Source organism: Nerophis ophidion, linkage group LG01 (genome assembly GCF_033978795.1).
Source record: "Nerophis ophidion isolate RoL-2023_Sa linkage group LG01, RoL_Noph_v1.0, whole genome shotgun sequence".
In the NCBI taxonomy this organism is placed as follows: domain Eukaryota; kingdom Metazoa; phylum Chordata; class Actinopteri; order Syngnathiformes; family Syngnathidae; genus Nerophis; species Nerophis ophidion.
The window spans coordinates 78,910,375-78,929,491 of record NC_084611.1 but is presented as its reverse complement, the minus strand read 5'-3'; the positions used below and the strand labels follow the sequence as shown (position 1 = coordinate 78,929,491).

General features: G+C 41.6%; 1 protein-coding gene and 1 long non-coding RNA gene across 2 annotated transcripts in view; one reads left to right on the top strand and one right to left on the bottom strand.

The window, feature by feature from the left end:
- The window catches only part of LOC133560173 (protein sidekick-1-like), an 849,418-nt gene that overhangs the window by 19,883 nt on the left and 810,418 nt on the right, over positions 1-19,117 (top strand). The gene's annotated exons all lie outside the window — the stretch shown is intronic.
- LOC133539880 (uncharacterized) lies at positions 18,285-18,727 on the bottom strand. Its single transcript, XR_009803510.1, has 2 exons — positions 18,653-18,727; positions 18,285-18,536 (listed from the first exon to the last, which is right to left on the bottom strand). It is a non-coding gene; the product is annotated as an uncharacterized LOC133539880 (long non-coding RNA).

The window sequence follows — 19,117 nt, the reverse complement described above, 5'->3', positions numbered from 1 at the left end:
ATGCCAAAAGTCCTGAGTAGTCCTGGGTTCAATCCCGGGCTCGGGATCTTTCTGTGTGGAGTTTGCATGTTCTCCCCGTGATTGCGTGGGTTCCCTCCGGGTACTCCGGCTTTCTCCCACCTCCAAAGACATGCACCTGGGGATAGGTTGATTGGCAACACTAAATTGACCCGTGTGTGAATGTGAGTGTGAATGTTGTCTGTCTATCTGTGTTGGCCCTGCAATGAGATGGTGACTTGTCCAGGGTGTACTCCGCCTTCTGCCCAAATGCAGCTGCAAATCCAGCGACCCCCCCCGTAACCCTAAAAGGGACAAGCGGTAGAAAATGGATGGATGGGTGGTTTGGAAATAGTAACGCGTTTAATATGACGTCTTTTTTCATTAAAGACAAATCTGACTAACGCGTTACTAAGTAGCGCACTACCGGCATCAGTGTCTATATCATATCTATTTTTCTGTTTACTCAAGGTGCAACGGTACAGGTAAACCCTGGGACGGTCCGTACATTGGTTTTAGGGTCAAGGTTTTGGTTCTTTTCGGTAAGTTTTGTAAGGGTAAAAAGAAGAGAGAGAACAACTTTTTTCCTCTCAAAGTTCAAAGAATAAGTGGTGTGCTGAATGCCATGAATCTTTTCTTTACTTTCAAATGGTAAATTATTATGTTTTAATGATTTGTATACATCAGTGGTTCTTAGCAGTGGTTTGGCAAAAGGCAGGCAGTAATTCAGATTGCGGGGTTTTTTTTTTTGTCATGCACTGCAGCTCATATTTAATGAAAATACATTGAAGTGCAGTTTGATTTTGAGGTAATGTAAAATAGTATGTAAAAACACATACAAAAAATTTACTGATTTTTTCAGGAACAAAAGGTTTCTATCCACAAACTCAGAAATTATTTTAAAAAATTGTTACGGAGTTTTATAAGTACATGTTACAGTATATCTGTGGAGTTGAATCAGAACAAACACATTAACAAACAGTGTGATTCCAAAATATTTAGATAATAAACCGTTTTTTAATAATTAAAATAGTAGGTACGTTTGTTCTCCCTGTCTGGATCAACAGTTCAGTGACATAGACATTCTGTGCCTGCCTGTTAGAGATGCGCGGATAGGCAATTATATCATTCGCAACCGCATCACTAAAGTCGTCATCCACCCGCCATCCACCCGAACCAACATTTCATCAAAGCCACACCCACCCGCCACCCGCCCGTTGTTATTTATCTAATATAGACGATGCAAGGCATTAGTGAGGTTAGAAAGTGTAACTCCCTCCAAATAGCACAGACACAATGGCTTTCTTGAACTGATTTATTTGAAGGCTTACTTTCCCTTCAAATTCACCGTGAAAACTGTAATAAATAAAGCAGGTTACAAACGTAAAAATAATAACATGTACAGCATGTGGATCAAACATTTGACCAAGTAAAATACCAACAAATGACAAATACCTCGTTGACCATACGCGGAAGTAACTTCCTTACATCCGTCGACAGACCAAACGAGACACTTCAAAATAAAAGTATGCCCACATACTGCTTCAAAGACTGCTGCTCGTTTTTCGTATGTGGGTAACAACATTTAACTATTTATAAATGGTTGATTTCTATAGGCTAGTAAGGTAAAGTGTTGTACTTAACAAGTTTGGGCTACCTTGCTTCTGCAGCCTTCATCAGAGGTGTCACGTGATGTTAGCGTGACGTTGTCTGTGACGTGTTATATGGATTGTACCATCAAGAGTTGTCAGGTACAACACTTTACCTACCAGCATGTATAAATCAACCATTTATAAATACACGTCAGTAGGCTAAATGAACCTCTTCAACATAACATTTAACTATGTATAATGTAGCGGCTGGTTACGGGGTGTTAGCCGATGACTTTGGCTGGGGAGGCGGGACTTCCGGGAGATGTAGGGAAGTGACGTTATCGACAGGAAGTGAGAGTTCGAGTTGTCCCGGGAAAAGCGTTAGAGACATGAGAGCTGTTGTGTGGTTGTATTACATCTTGTGCAATAAAGACAAGACAAACGAAGAAGTTTTATGAGCCTATATTTCCGAATTGGTTCAACCGCCACCCGCCCGAATCTATTTATAATCTATTTTTTCGTCATGTCACCCACTCGACCCGCGGTTTATCCGCAAACTCCGCGGTTGTGACTGCAAACCGCGCATCTCTACAGCCTGTGAGTCCGAATTACGTGAGCTCCAGCAGTCAGGAAGACTAAAGTCACTGAAGCTGTGTTTCAACTTTGTTGGTCATATTGCTTTATTTTTTGTCTAGTTATGTGAGGGGGAAGAGGCCCAACGGGGATTGGACATTAATTACGTTGGGAAGAGCCTGACTTTAGCACACAAACACACACAGGACCACAATCCATAAAGATGGATTGTCCCATGCAGGATTATACCCGTTTTGTCCCTACTGTTTACTACTGCGGTATCATATAAGAGACATTTTTGCCATGTTTGATCGAGTTCATGTATGCTAACGGCTGATCACCGAGATCGACCTGAAATGAATCATGATCATCGATCACGATCATATAATCGCCCATCCCTCCTGCAGACCTCGGGGGTATTCAGGAGGCAACAGTGTATGGGATTGTTTGATCGATGTCAGGGTTAAGCAGGTTTAAGAGAGAGTAAGGTCCCTGGTCGACTCCCCTATTTCCTGTCTGTCAGGAAAAACAAATCACCAAGCTGCTGCAGTCTCAGGACTCTTTGCACTTTTGCAGTGTTTGTGTCTTCCTGTGAAGAGAGGGACTGGTGTGTCCGTGCAAAAAAACTGTAGACAACAACTACATGCAGAAGGCGAGACCTCACTGGTTTGCCAGAACCGAGTGTTGTCTTCATGCTCAGTGCAAAGTGGAATGGAAATCAATCACTGGGAAAAGTCATGTGCACAAAAGAGCGAATGCAGCCAGTCGTCTGTGTTCACATTTGTACTCAAAGTCTGTAATTGACAGCAACTTCTTTCATCATCGTTGTACGATACATCTGGTCGTTTTTCCCGACTCAGCAATGCAACTGCTTGGCACAGATAATTGCACATGAATAGAAGGGAGATGGAGGGCACGCCTGACGCTAAGCAATTCATACTAGGCCCGGGTATGCTTGACACCTAATGTTGTTAAGTGCGTGTGAGCGCTCTGATGCTGACTCAAGTGTGGTCTATATTCCCTGGAGGAGGTGGGCACACGCTCGACTATTGCTCACTCAGGAGCACTCATAGCCTTGACATATCATGTCAGTGCCATGCTCTTCCCACCGTTTAGTAGTGATCATCAGCTCACCTTACCAAAAAAAACAAAAAAAAAACATGAGAGCCAAAGTAAAGTAAAAAAAAGTTTATCATCTGACACTCTTTGGAGTAAGAGATACGTTTTTCTTTCTTTTTTCGCACACCTGTGTTTGAGGTGGCCCGATTTGAGGACTGAGTTGTGTAGGCAGGCAATGAGCTTGCCCGAGAAGTAGGGATGTCCGATAATATCGCCCGATAAATCCTTAAAAATGGAATATCAGAAATTATCGGTATTGGCTCCATACTCTCGGCAGGGTTCTTGAGGGTGCATGGGAGTTTGCCCAACCAGTCTACATGTGCTTTGTAGACTTGGAGAAGGCATTCGACCGTGTCCCTCGGGAAGTCCTTTGGGGAGTGCTCAGAGAGTATGGGGTATCGGAATGTCTTATTGTGGCAGTCCGCTCCCTGTATGATCAGTGTCAGAGCTTGGTCCGCATTGCTGGCAGTAAGTCGGACACGTTTCCAGTGAGGGTTGGACTCCGCCAAGGCTGTCCTTTGTCACCGATTCTGTTCATAACTTTTATGGACAGAATTTCTAGGCACAGCCAAAGCGTTGAGGGGTTCCGGTTTGGTGGCCACGGGATTAGGTCTCTGCTTTTTGCAGATGATGTAGTCCTGATGGCTTCATCTGGCCGGGATCTTCAGCTCTCACTGGATCGGTTCGCAGCCGAGTGTGAAGCGACCGGAATGAGAATCAGCACCTCCAAGTCCGAGTCCATGGTTCTCGCCCGGAAAAGGGTGGAGTGCCATCTCCGGGTTGGGGAGGAGACCCTGCCCCAAGTGGAGGAGTTCAAGTACCTAGGAGTCTTGTTCACGAGTGGGGGAAGAGTGGATCGTGAGATCGACAGGCGGATCGGTGCGGCGTCTTCAGTAATGCGGACGTTGTATCGATCCGTTGTGGTGAAGAAGGAGCTGAGCCGGAAGGCAAAGCTCTCAATTTACCGGTCGATCTACGTTCCCATCCTCACCTATGGTCATGAGCTTTGGGTCATGACCGAAAGGATAAGATCACGGGTACAAGCGGCCGAAATGAGTTTCCTCCGCCGGGTGGCGAGGCTCTCCCTTAGAGATAGGGTGAGAAGCTCTGCCATCCGGGAGGAGCTCAACGTAAAGCCGCTGCTCCTCCACATCGAGAGGAGCCAGATGAGGTGGTTCGGGCATCTGGTCAGGATGCCACCCGAACGCCTCCCTAGGGAGGTGTTTAGGGCACGTCCAACCGGTAGGAGGCCACGGGGAAGACCCAGGACACGTTGGGAAGACTATGTCTCCCGGCTGGCCTGGGAACGCCTCGGGATCCCCCGGGAAGAGCTGGACGAAGTGGCTGGAGATAGGGAAGTCTGGGCTTCCCTGCTTAGGCTGCTGCCCCCGCGACCCGACCTCGGATAAGCGGAAGATGATGGATGGATGGATGGATGGTTTCAAAAATATCGGTATCACTTTAAAAAGGAACATTTATGACTTTTCTGAAACGCAGAGAAGTTCAGAGCGCCAATAAACCTTAACGTGGAACATTATCACCAGACCTATGTAAGCGTCAATATATACCTTGATGTTGCAGAAAAAAGACCATATATTTTTTTTAACCGATTTCCAAACTCTAAATGGATGAATTTTGTCAAATTAAACGCCTTTCTATTATTTGCTCTCGGAGCGATGATCATAGGTAGTCAATCCGCCATTTTCTCAAACACATTACAAACAACGAGTCAAATCAGCTCTGTTATTTTCCGTTTTTTAGACTGTTTTCTGTACCTTGGAGACATCATGCCTCGTCGGTGTGTTGTCGGAGGGTGTAACAACACGATCAGGGACGGATTCAAGTTGATTTACGTGGCGTGTGTATCGATTAGCACGGCATGCTAATCGATTCTAACATGCTATTTAGGCTAGCTGTATGTACATTTGTAGCTATATTTGCATCCAGCCTTTACCTCCACCCACATTTAATGCCAAACAAACACTTACCAATCTACATATTTAAGTTGCTCCAGTGTCAAAAGATGCGCAATTCCCTCGTTTGGTCTGCAGATTTTACCGGCGATGCTAAGACAGACATGGCACAGAGAAGTATGGATATCCTGCGACACTCAATCGTTGGTTAGAAGGCGATCGCCGAATAGCTTCAATAGCTATTCACTCAATAGTTTCAGTTTCTTCTTCAATTTCGTTTTCGCTATCTGCCTCCATACTCCAACCATCCGTTTCAGTACATGGGTAATCTGTTGAATCGCTTAAGCCGCTGAAATCGGAGTCTGAATCCGAGCTAATGTCTCTATACCTTGCTGTGCTAACCGCAATGTTGGCATCACTAGATGACGTCACAGGAAAATGGACGGTGGATTTACAGATAGCGAAAATCAGGCACTTTTAAAGCCTTTTTTCAGGATATTCAATGATGGGTACAATTTAGAAAAAAACTTCAAAAAATAAAATAAGCCACTGGGAACTGATTTTTATTGGTTTTAACCCTTCTGAAATGGTGATAATGTTCCCCTTTTAAAAGCACTGGCTTTGCGTGCCGGCCCAGTCACATAATATCTACGGCTTTTCACACACACAAGTGAATGCAAATCATATTTGATCAACAGCCATACAGGTCACACTGAGGGTGGCCGTATAAACAACTTTAACACTGTTACAAATATGCGCCACACTGTGAACCCACAGAGGAGTGGTCAAAAATTCAACCAGAAGCTTGCCAGAAGCTTGTGGATGGCTACCAAAAGCGCCTTATTGCAGAGAAACTATCCAAGGGACATGTAACCAAATATCAACATTGCTGAATGTATACTTTTGACCCAGCAGATTTGGTCACATTTTCAGTAAACCCATAATAAATTCAATAAAAGAACCAAACTTTATGAATGTTTTTGTCACCAAGAAGTATGTGCTCCAATCACTCTAAATCTCACAAAAATAAGAGCTGTGGAAATGATTGGAAACTCAAGACAGCCATGACATTATGTTTTTTACAAGTTTATGTAAACTTTTGACCCCGACTGTATGTCACAATACGTTCATTTCCTCGTTTATAGTCGGTTCAGTACTTACAGGGAAATTACGGCATTCCGTCCGCCATACAGTTAACGCGGCAATCACCAGGCCGTACGCTCTAAACAGATTAATCAAAAAGAAAAACATAATCAGATGAACACCCGCACTCCCGACCATGTCAGGTCAACCAAACATTTCGGATTTTGTTTCATTAACCTTTCCATCCCTAAAGTCACACGGAACGTCAGATGTCTAAGACATTTGATCTACCATTTCTGGTAAAAGGCATAATAACAACTAAGGGAAATTGAGGGAAATCCATCCATCCATCCATCCATTTTCTACCGCTTATTCCCTTTGGGGTCGCGGGGGCGCTGGTGCCTATCTCAGCTACCATCGGTCGGAAGGCGGGGTACACACTTGACAAGTCGCCACCTCATCGCAAGGCCAACACAGATAGACAGACAACATTCAAACACACATTCACACACTAGGGCCAATTAAGTGTTGCCAATCAACCTATCCTCAGGTGCATGCCTTTGGAAGTGGGAGGAAGCCGGAGTACCTGGAGGGAACCCACGCAGTCACAGGGAAAACATGCAAACTCCACACAGAAAGATCCTCAGCCCGGGATTGAACCCAGGAATACTCAGGACCTTTGTATTGTGAGGCAGACGCACTAACCCCTCTGCCACCATGGGAAATCATAATCAACAAGTAAAATATCAACAGAAGTCTTTTTTTCTCTTTCACTTCAACACAAACTGTGTTTGAAAAAAATGCCAAGAGGCAAAACTATATCATATTTAAAAATACCTGTTGTTTTTCATGGCCTTGTGCACAGATTATTAATGAACCGTGCATACAATTGTGGGTTTATTTGAATTCCATGCATGAGTTACTTGAAGAAACGCTAACATGTTGACGATCCATCAAACCCAGACGGATCCTTGACGCAATGTAATAGAACACGTTTTTGTTCCGCATTTACAAAAGGTGAACGCTCCCTAGCAAATTTATGTAGGATTTTTTTTCATAAGCGCTTTGTTGTTTGAATGCAGTCTTTGCATAGTGACCCGCCACTCCCTGGATATATGCAAGGGTCCGGATGACAACAGCGCCAGTGTTTCATCTGCATGTGTACTCTTATGTATTAGCGCGGCGTGATTTGCTTGTTCAGTGCTCAAGCTGCAGGTGTGTGTTCTCAGCGAGATGCGTTTGATCCGCCACAGGTGTTTGAGTGGCGGCCTGGCTACGCTTGCATGAGCGTGTGTGTGCGCAAGTGTGTTTGTATTGGTCGTATAAGCTTCAAGCAGGAAAATAAGGAGCCTTTTTGATCTCATCCAGGAATAAGCAGGAAACCCTATATGTGTGTGTCTGCTGGCCAGAGATTTTTTTTTTCTACACAGTCCTTTGATCTACTTTGGAGGAGGGTTTCGCCATGGCAGGTGGCTCCAGACTTGGCATGTGCAGCAGGCACGCATGAGTGCACTCGTGCAACAGCTAAAAGAAGGAAAAAGTGTTTGTCGCTCATACACTATAAAGCTCTCCTTAAAGGCCTACTGAAATGAGATTTTCCTATTTAAACAGGGATAGCAGGTCCATTCTATATGTCATACTTGAACATTTCGCGATATTGCCATATATTTGCTGAAAGGATTTAGTAGAGAACATTGACGATAAAGTTCGCAATTTTTGGTCGCTATTAAAAAAGCCTTGCCTTTACCGGAAGTAGCAGACGATGTGCGCGTGATGTCACGGGTTGTAGGGCTCCTCACATCCTCACATTTTTCATAATCATAGCCACCAGTTGCAAGAGCTATTCGGTCCGAGAAAGCGACGATTTCCCCATTAATTTGAGCGAGGATGAAAGATTTGTGGATGAGGAAAGTTAAAGTGAAGCACTGAGAAAAAAAAAATGGCGACGGCTCCAGGCTGCGGCCGTGGGAGCGATTCAGATGTTATTAGACACATTTACGAGGATAATTCTGGAAAAATCCCTTATCTGCTTATTTTGTTAATAGTGTTTTTGTGAGATTATTAAGTCATAACCTGAAAGTCGGAGGACTGCGGTTAACGCCAGTGTCTCTGAGAGAAGCCAATGGAGGAGCCAAGATCACAGCTGCCTTTTTGACAGCTGCAGGAGGAGGTTGCATAATCCACTCAAGTCTCCGGTAAGAGCCGACTTAATATCATAATTGGTTGACATGTGGTAGAGAAACATGTTCGCTTGACCGCTCTGTGGTAAAGCTTCACAACAAACAAAGAAACACCGGCTGTGTTTCGGTTGCTAAAGGCAGCTGCAATCAACCACTGCAATCAACAGCATTCTCCTTTATAGTCTCCATTATTAATTGAACAAACTGCAAAAGATTCAGCAACACAGATGTCCAAAATACTGTGTAATTATGCGATGAAAAGAGACGACTTTTAGCCGTGAGTGGTGCTGGGCGGAAATGTCCGCTCCAACCAATAACGTCACAACCACGCGTCAACATAAGCGTCATCATTCCGCGACGTTTTCAACAGGATACCTCGCGGGAAATTTTAAATTGCAATTTAGTAAACTAAAAAGGCCGTATTGGCATGTGTTGCAAAGTTAATATTTCATCATTGATATATAAACTATCAGACTGTGTGGTCGGTAGTAGTGGGTTTCAGTAGGCCTTTAATGCAATGGATGTTTAGATATCTCGTTGCCATATGCTCAATGTTTTGCATGCGAAAGTAGCACAAATAAAAAGGCAATCTTCACCTTGACAATGAAGAGCCTCTCCTCAGTTAACAGGTGCACACTTTTGAGCTGAGACAATATTGAGAATCCTGGAACACGAGTGCTGGTGTCTGGCTCTACTTCCTCTCCAAACTGGGGCGCAAATAGGCACAATTGCTGGTATTCCGACACATGACTTCTTCCTGGAGGTGAAAAACAGTGGCGGTCGACCAAGCAAAGATGGCTGTTGTACAGCAAGCAGCGCGCAAACTATTTGAGTACAAAAGAGGCTTAAATCTTTGTGCAAAAAGCAGATACAAGCAAAAAATCTTACTATGCAATGAAATAGATCCCTATTAGGGCTGGGCGATATGGCCTTTTTTTAATATCTCAATATTTTTAGGCCATATCGCGATGCACGATACATATCTCAATATTTTGCCTTGGCCTTGAATTAAAACTTGATACATATAATGACAGCAGTATGATGATTCTATGTGTCTACATTAAAACATTCTTGTTCATACTGCATTAATATATGGTCATTTTAAACTTTCATGCAGAGAAGGAAATCACAACCAAGTCAATTGACCAAAACTGTATTTATTAAACAGTTATTAAGCAGTGGCACAAACGTTCATGTCATTTCCAAAACAGAAAGTGCAAGATTGTCAGAGACATTTTAAGTGTCAAATAAAAATGAGCTGCATAATAGGGAATCAAATAGTGTTCGTCCTTCGCTATGTGGTAGGTCACTACAAACGTTATTAAATTCTGTTGTTGACCATTTTTTTTCATGCGGTGTTGATCCAGACTCTCCCGGTATAGATGCATCGTTTTTGCTCGGGTAGGATTGCCTTTATGATTTAACTTTGTGTCTAAGCTGCTATGAAGCTTATACGACCAATACAAACACACGCGCCGTTTACGAGTTTGTTTCCCCCGTTTTTAACAAAATATAACTATAGATGGCATCATAGTTATTATGTGCTGAACGCTTCATTTATCAATCAATCAATAAATCAATGTTTATTTATATAGCCCTAAATCACAAGTGTCTCAAAGGGCTGCACAAGCCACAACGACATCCGCGGTACAGAGCCCACATAAGGGCAAGGATAAACTCACCCTCTAGGGGAGACCGAAAGCAATGGATGTCGAGCGGGTCTAACATTATATTGTGAAAGTCCAGTCCATAGTGGATCCAACATAACGGTGAGAGTCCAGTCCATAGTGGATCCAAAATAATAGCGAGAGTCCCGTCCATAGTCGAGCCAGCAGCAGACCATCCCATGCAGAGACGGGTCAGGAGGGCAAAACTATCCCCAACCCGTTGCGATCCGCTGCAGTTCGACCTCCTTAGTTCCTGTTTAGTCTGTCATCATGGTTTCATATTGTTTTCACCTGCTACTCACGGGCCCTGCACACCTTTTACTAATCACCTTCCTTATTTAAGCTTGCCCCTTTTGTTAGTTCTGTCTGGGTTCCTAATTTGCCTACGTGCAACAGTGACGACTGCTCTATTTATATATTCTTGCTAGCTTACACGCTACGCCTTCGCTTTTTCTTAGCTCTCATGCTAAATGTTTTGTTTTCCCTTGCCTTCGTGCCAAGTCTAGTTTTTCTGTTTGTTATTCCTAGCTTCTATGCTAGCGCCCTTTCTTTGCTTTTCTATTAGCACTAGTGTTTTGTTTCTAGCCCTTTTATTTATTTAATAAATACTTTACATCTTACCTTTTGCTGTGTTCTTGCCTATGCATCCCTGGAGTAACAAACCCGGCATCGCTATGCCCACCAGCCGTTACACAACCGATGCACAGTCCATCCCAGGTCCCGAACCTGGATAGCCAGCACCTCATCCATGGCCAATCATCGTGATTGTTGCCTTATGTAAAATATTTTATGTTGTTTCTAACATTTGCATGAAGAGCCTGGATTAATCGACACAGCGAGTTGGTGGTTTTTAAAATGCTTGTAGCGAACATGTGTTTAAGAAATAAAAATAATATTAAGATAATACTTAAATGGGAAATAATAACCTTTAAAAGTATATCAAACAACAAAGTGAGTGATTGATTGATTGATTGATTGAAACTTTTATGAGTAGATTGCACAGTACAGTACATATTCCTTACAATTGACCACTAAATAGTAACACCCGGATAAGTTTTTCAACTTGTTTAAGTTAGGGTCCACGTTAATCAATTCATGGTAAGTGATCACTGCAAACTCATGCATTCTTCGATTCTGCTCCCTTGGTGTGACTTGCATGCTTTTCTCGTTATGGTTTCCACAAATCCTGCACTTTTCCGCCCTTTTTGATAACTTCTCGAAGAACTCTGAAGAAACTTTTAAACTTTCCGCAATCTGAATGGTTAATACTTACGAAAAAAAACACAATCGTTGGGCATTTTTTCTTTGAGAAAGGCTAAATGGTGCCTAGTACTCATTGAAAACAGCCCTAGCTTGACCACCAAAAGTATTCATTGGACGGGAAATGTGCCGGACGGGACATCAAGTAACATCTCAGCAATTGGCCCGGCCAAAACGTTTTAGTCTACCCAGCAAACATTACCCAAACAATAAATGCTAGTCTAGTTTAGTTTAGCTTAGTTTAGTTTATTATTTCTTCGGTCAATGGTCAACAAAATAAACAAACAGTTTTAGATAAACAAACAGTTGTACATTCATAAACAAACAGCTGTACATTCATAAATTTAAAAAAAAAATGTTGCAGACCAAAAGGGTTTAGGCTGAAGTTGAAAACTTTTTGCGCCAAACCCTATAAACAAAGTCAAGTACAAGATGAGCTTACCAAAATATATGAAATTTCCTTTTCACAACATATTATACTGTAAATACACATTGTACACAACATAAATACTGTTCCATTATATATACAGTAAAGGCATGTGAAATATCCTTGGACACATATTAAACCTTTGCACCAATTATATACTATAATGCTAATGCTCACTCGAGAAGTGTGCGTTTATGCAGTATGTCTGCTCTAAAGGGGGCAGCAAAGAGGCGTAAGTGTCACAATAACATGGAGTAGTGGAGAAGATAACTATTGAAAATGAAAAGAAAAGTAGACATTCAATATTAGCAGGAACTGGACTACAAAATGAGAACTACAAAAAAAAAAACTCCAATGGCATCAATGCTTCACCTGTTGTGTAGGTCACTGCACGTCACTGAGATTATGTAATCGTGGCCGTTTGTTTGAAACTTTCAGAAAATGTCAGAAAGGGGCTAAGGAACACCGGATCCACCCTGAGATCGGTAGGTCGTGAGTTCAAACCCCGGCCGAGTCATACCAAAGACTATAAAAATTTGACCCATTACCTCCCTGCTTGGTACTCAGCATCAAGGGTTGGAATTGGGGGTTAAAATCACCAAAAATTATTCCCGAGCGCAGCCACCGCTGCTGCTCACTGCTCCCCTCACCTCCCAGAGGGTGGAACAAGGGGATGGGTCAAATGCAGAGGCTATTTTTGCCACACCTAGTGTGTGTGTGACAATCAGTGGTACTTTAACTTACTTAAACTTTAATTATACTTTATATTGGGCCTGATCTGGATCATTTTTACTACCTTACCTTATGTTGGCACTTATGTGTGTGTATTTGTGTACTAGCGGCCCCACAAAGATAATGGAGACAAACAAGAGTTTCACTCTGTTACTCTCCATACGCTACAGATTGGTCAAAAAGTTATTGGCGAATTTTCATAAAACTTTTAGGAAATGACCGAAATGTATTAAGGCACAAGTCCCTTATCCGGATGATTTCTTATAAATTCCGTACTATAAGCTGTTACCTTTTTACTACACTTTGAACCATGAGGCTTTCAAGACTTATGGATTTTTCTTTGCTGGCTGCCATAAAAAAAACCCCCAAAAAACAAGCAAATACACTAAAAAGTGTTGTAATGTTTGTGCTATGGCGCCATCTTTTGGACGAGTTTGCTCACTCCATGTCCTGCAGTGTCCTTCCATATACCGGTAGTGCTTTTTTTCTTTTACTTCTACTGTAGTGCTGTTCAGTCTTCTAGCCATCCATAGCATTCTTACTCATATGTTGCTCCGAGCAACGTTTGAAAGTTTTACAGTGTAAATAAAATGTTTATACTTACTAAAGCGTTCCATGTGTGATGTCTGTAGGATTGTTTTAAAGCATAATTGTCCGTGCTAGCGTCGTTAGTAATAGCTAATATGCTAATAAGTTTACGAGTGTCTGTGTTAGTATTATTACCTTACATTGGCAATTTTTTTTGTATTGATTCAGCTTCACAAATTTCGCAGTAAACTCACCAAAACGTCACCGTGGAGTTGAGTGTGTTTAGCTAATTGGAGAGTTAGCTTCTACAGCTAGTGGGTCCATGACGATGACTTCTGTTTTGTTTGATCAACCGTTTTACTGCCATGTTACAGACACCGTTTGGAAACAATTAAGTTATATAAATAGTTACAGAATCTCTGTGTAAGTAACTCATTTCGTAACATATATCTGCTGCTTTTGCAGCTAATATGTGGCAAAAAAAAGGTTTTCCCTAAAATTTATGGGCTAATATACTGGTACGCTCTCTGGAAAATACGGTATACTACGTTACTTCATGTTACGAGCGTCAACTTCTGCGTGCATGAACGGTAAAGGCCCCCTCCATCGACACAGACACAGATAGTGGCTGACTGACAATCGGTTTTCCAGCCATCCATCCATTTCTACCGCTTATTCCCTTTCGGGGTCGAGGGGGGCGCTGGCGCCTATCTCAGCTACAATCGGGCGGAAGGCGGGGTACACCCTGGACAAGTCGGACAATCGGTTTTAATCCGTTTCTTTCATTCTACTTCAGAAGGTTATAGGCAATTTTTCATCTACCTTTCATAAATTGTCACAAAAGGGTTTAGGGAAAATTGATTACATTTTGGGGCTCACTGTAAATTGTATTCCTTGTGTACCGCAACTTTCTCTGTGCAAATAAGACACCTCGGGGTGCCCCTCTGCTCAACAAAGAAATATTGCATCTCCCACTTTTCATAGAATTGTCTTTGTTCATCACTAACCTTTCTCTTCACTGCAGGCTTTGAAAAGGACATGTTTGGGGTTGTGGAATATATTTGTATTTAGCCGACGCACGGAGAATAATGTTATTTCCGCAATGTGTGTTGTTACGCTTTTCCTGCCTACAGCAACACGGCGGTCCGCGGATAATAGCCGGGAATAGCGAGCTCAAAAAAAGTGAATGTTATCCGGCATCAAATAGAAATATATGTAGTGTTCATCGTGTGAGGCAATGCAAATTAAACAATAAAAAAAAAATAACGGTTTGAATTGGTCCAAGTTATCGGGGACTGTTATTACTGACGGACAGGTGTTGCAATGTGACTGCAGCCAGGCATGTAAGAAAACCCTCGTGTCCATGGCAACGTTTCTGTCGCTTTCACTCATTTGCCGCTTTCCCACTAATGCAGGGGTAGGCAACCCAGAACATGGAAAGAGCAATTTGGGCGCTGCCCTTGTAAAACAACCCAAAAAACAACAAAAAAAACCCTGCATATTTAAGCACATTTATATCAATTTAAAATAACTTAATATATCAAATATAAGGTAATATACTACATTGCACATTTATATATGTATTAAGTAAAATGAGTGTAAAGGTGTTCAAAAGGTTATCAATTTCAAGATGGTTCTAATAATGCATAAAAAAAAATTATTTATGGGGTGGTAAACAGGTGTTAACGATGAACATATATGATTTTTAAATATAAATTCTTACTTATCACTGTCGGTTCTGGAACCGCGATACCCGAGGGACAACTACATCTATTTTAGCAACGTTTTTACAAGTACTGCACCTTTTTACAATCTCTATTTTTAAATGACCTGATACAATGCTTTTACTCATAATAATTTCCCCACTAGAAATAGATTTCTGTCAGTGACCCTATCCCAAAACGACTGCTTTGCTTCATAATAATTTCCCCAATAGGATAATAAAAGAGCTATTTGGACCAACATGTTGATTGAAGGATGGTCACAGAATGAGGGGAAGTAATGGGGGCGGATGAACTGATTGACAAAAAAAGTAAACATGGTGGGATAGAATAAGAAAGTAGGAGCACAGAGTGGTTAGGGTGTCAGAATTTTGGGTCACCAGAGAAGACTGATAGATGGGAGAGGGCAGCAGCGAAAAGAACAAGTAATGTGGAGGCAGTCTGAGATTCATAGTCCTGACAGATGAAGTGCATTCTCCAGAAAGAGATAATAGTTAGATTGCAATGTACTTGCTTTCTCTCTTTCCATTTACCTTTCCTCTAATTCCGTTATTTTTGCTATGCCTTCATTTTTGTTTCATCAAATTAGGAGACGCTATCCTTTTGGTACCTGTGGTAGACGTATCGCTCCATAACTGAGAAGATACATTTTAGCATAAAAAATAAGTGTGTGGGTGTATTCCATCGCAAGCCTTCTCTCACCAGATTCACAGTCTTGTTTGCGTGAGTGTAGAAGCAGACAAATGAAAATCACAATGAAAGCGTTCACGTGAAGAGAAAGAATAGATTAATTATCCAATTTACTCATTTGTGCAAATAACCGTATTTTCCGGACCATAAGGCACACCGGATTATAAGGCGCACTGCCGATGTATGGTCTATTTTTTAAATCTTTTTTCATATATTAGGCGCACCGAATGATAGGGCACATTAAAGGAGTCATATTATTATTATTTTTTTCTAAATTGAAACAACTTCCTTGTGGTCTACATAACATGTAGTGATGGTTCTTTGGTCAAAATGTTGCATAGATTGTTTTACAGACCGTCTTCAAGCCGCTTACTGACAGTATGCGCCGTTTTGTGGACGGGCTTGGTGACTTGGCACACCTTCAACAGTGTCTTTTCCCCGTCATCTTTGTTGTAGCGGTGTAGCGTGCAAGGACGCAAGTGTAAAAAGTGTCAAAGGATGGAGCTAACCATTTTAATGACATTCACACTTTACTTAAGTCAATAACGGAGCAGCATCTCTTAATCCGGAAACAACCACACCGGTAAAATGTCCCGTGAAAAACCGTCCGACCGGAACTTTAACAACTAAGTTCCTTGGGTGAATAATTAAACGCACGAGACCGGTATGTTTTAGCGCTTTCATGGCGAGTTTACTGACCGATATAAGTAAGAACTTTACACTACTTTATATTACAAATGGCAACAGCGGAGGATGAATGTCCCATAACAAGAAGACAGTGAAAAAGAAGAAGCTTATCAACTGCGGCGTCAGCGCAGACGTGCACAATTTTTCAGGATTTATACAGATCAGCAAGTACCAGAAGGTAAGAAAAGTTGCCTTTGCATAATATTACGAAACAAAACGCCAGATAATGTCTTACTTTATACACACACTATATAATACTCGTATGTTTAATATGCCGATAATCCTTCAAGCGGTGCGGCTTCATAGTTTACCAAAATCGTACTGAAACATTTTTATAGATTTTTGAGCGCCGTGTGTAATGTTCTATATTTTCAATGGAAAATGTTTGTGTTGTTTACTTGAGACCCATCATAGTACAGACTAAACTTATCTCTTATGTTTGACTGCCATCTACTGATCACACTTATCATTACACCTCAGGGACGGCGTGGCGCAGTGGGAGAGTGGCCGTGCGCAACCCGAGGGTCCCTGGTTCAAATCCCGCCTAGTACCAACCTCGTCACGTCCGTTGTGTCCTGAGCAAGACACTTCACCCTTGCTCCTGATGGCTGGTTGGCGCCTTGCATGGCAGCTCCCTCCATCAGTGTGTGAATGTGTGTGTGAATGGGTAAATGTGGAAGTAGTGTCAAAGCGCTTTGAGTACCTTGAAGGTAGAAAAGCGCTATACAAGTACAACCCATTTATCATTTACCTTGTACAAAATGAAATAGCTTCAAGGTGGGTGAGCTCAACAAAACTTACACGTAGACTTTCTTTTTATTGTCATTCAAATGTGAACTTTATAGTACAGATAAGGACAACATTTTGTTGCATTAGCTCATGGTAGTGCAGGATAAAAGAGCAATAAGGTGCAGATATAAATAAATAAATTACTGTACAGATAGATATATTGCACTTTTGCATACGCATCCAGGTTAATGGATGTATGTTATACTGTCTTTATATTCCAGCAAGTGAATCCATTTTTGGCGGGAATTGAGAGTATTGTTATGATGCGTTCAAGAGTCTTACAGCCTGAGGAAATAAGCTGTTTCTTATTCCTTACATTGGGCGCACCGGTTTATAAGGCGCACTGTCAAATTTCGAGAAAAAAAAAAGATTTTAAGTGTGCCTCATATTGCGGAAAATACGATACTCTTAGGTTGCAGTCTGATGACTGCATCGGTTTGCACATGCAAGCGAAAATCTGAATCCTGACGACAACACACACACACACACACACACATACGTGTTTGGGTGACATATGAGGACTTATGACAAAAACGTGACATATGGGGACATGCCTTTCCAATGGTCCTGCAGGCCTGGGAATCAGACGGTTAGTGAACCAGAATTTTAGAAACACAGTGGTCTATTGAGATTTTTGCAACTCTTTTGTTTTTTTCTGAACCTGATTTTTATGGTACATATGAGGACTTGTCAGGTTTAGGTGCCATATGAAGACCAGAGTGTTTAAGATTTCAAGTTTATGTGACATATGACGACCATGACGTCACAGAGTGTTTAAGATTTCAGGTTCATGTGACATATGATGACCATGACATCACAGAGTGTTTAAGATTTCAGGTTCATGTGACATATGATGACCATGACATCACAGAGTGTTTAAGATTTCAGGTTCATGTGACATATGATGACCATGACATCACAGAGTGTTTAAGATTTCAAGTTTATGTGACATATGATGACCATGACGTCACAGAGTGTTTAAGATTTCAAGTTTATGTGACATATGACGACCATGACGTCACAGAGTGTTTAAGATTTCAAGTTTATGTGACATATGATGACCATGACGTCACAGAGTGTTAAAGATTTCAGGTTCATGTGACATATGAGGCTAATGACATCAGAGACTTAACAAAACCACCTGAGTTGGTTTAGTTGATGTGTTGTCATTTTAAAAAATCCCAATCCCATGCTACTGTAATCTAAAACCAAGAAGAGTTTAAAAGAAACATGGGTATAAATGTAATTGTCGACTAAGTGTAACTGAATTGTTTTTGTGGATTTTGTCGCTAAGAATTATCTGGAATAAATACAAAACGCTTGCTGTTTATTTTGCTTTTTTAATTGCTGGTAACATACTCAAACTACCACAGAAGATGTGGGAAAACATTTTTTTCCCCTTTTTTTAATATAATTCTGTTATGGATGTAGTACTTGATGGCAAGCCAATCTCTGTCCTGTAGAGCTACTAGTTCTTTATGGAGGCAGGCTTCACAATCTTTTTTACCTGGTACTTTGTTGCCAGTTACAAAATGCAACATGTGTCATTCAACTGCTTCCACTTCTTCCCCTTTGCAGCTGTCATAAAGGAGACAAAATACAATTTCTTACTGAAGGAAAAATGACTATAACACAGTGAAAAGGTGCAAAACGTAATATAATATTCTAGTAAATGATGTGGATTATTTATTTACCCCGCTTTGGAGTGGACCAAGTGGAAGAAGCTTGAGACATACCTATTTCCAGCGATTTGTCCTGCTGTCAATCTGAAGGGAAGAATTAGAAAACTGTAAAAGTAAACATTTAACATATTGTGCTTTGTGAAGCAGCGGAGTATGTGTTGTCTGTCTATTTATCAATAATGCAGACGAGGAGTGTTGGCTGAGTTCTTAACATTTGCTTTCAGAGCCTGCATATCACAACATACAAGATGCCGTCATGGCGACACAACCTATACCGGGCTACCGCGCATGCTCCTCACTCCTGTTGCATGCTGGGTAGGGTAGTTCTTTTTTCCCCTGGCTCATAACATCACAATATAGTACCATGTATATGCGTTCAGTTTATCAAAGCACCAAGCAAACAGATATGGTCATAATTATTTTAAGTCCACTACGCAGAATAAACACAACATTATTAATATTGCTACTACGGATAAT